Below are 517 nucleotides of genomic sequence, written 5' to 3'. Positions count from 1 at the left end.
CAGAAATCCTGCGTGTTTTTTCTTATGGAAAAATAAATTTCGCGCCACCACTAATGCATCGTAGTTTTATTTATCCGCTAGGTAATTCCAATATCAAGAAGGGGAAAGAGAGTTGTATATTTGTAAGATACTAACTACTGCAGATCATCTGACCTGCCTGTGAGCAAGCTCTGCTGAAAAAAAAATTAACATGAAAATGGTTTTGAGGAAAGGAAATGGCACACTAACTGTGATCATTTATGTCAGTGGCCACAGCAACCGCACCGCAAGGGAAGGGATAGAAAAGGAGGTCAAAGAAGGAAGACAGAAAGAAGTACCTTAGTGGAGGGCTCCGGAATAATTTCGACCACCTGGGGATATTTAACATGCGCTGATATCGCAAGTGAAAGATACCCAGTTGGTCGAAAGTACTCTGGCAAAGGTTAAATTGGATACATAATCTTCCGCCTCAAGAAACGTTTTATTTGTTTTTTACCATCTCTTGTATATATTTGCAGGGAAGACAGGACGTACAAAT

Source organism: Amblyomma americanum, chromosome 11 (genome assembly GCF_052857255.1).
Source record: "Amblyomma americanum isolate KBUSLIRL-KWMA chromosome 11, ASM5285725v1, whole genome shotgun sequence".
NCBI classification, from domain to species: Eukaryota; Metazoa; Arthropoda; class Arachnida; order Ixodida; family Ixodidae; genus Amblyomma; species Amblyomma americanum.
This window is presented reverse-complemented; position numbering follows the sequence as displayed.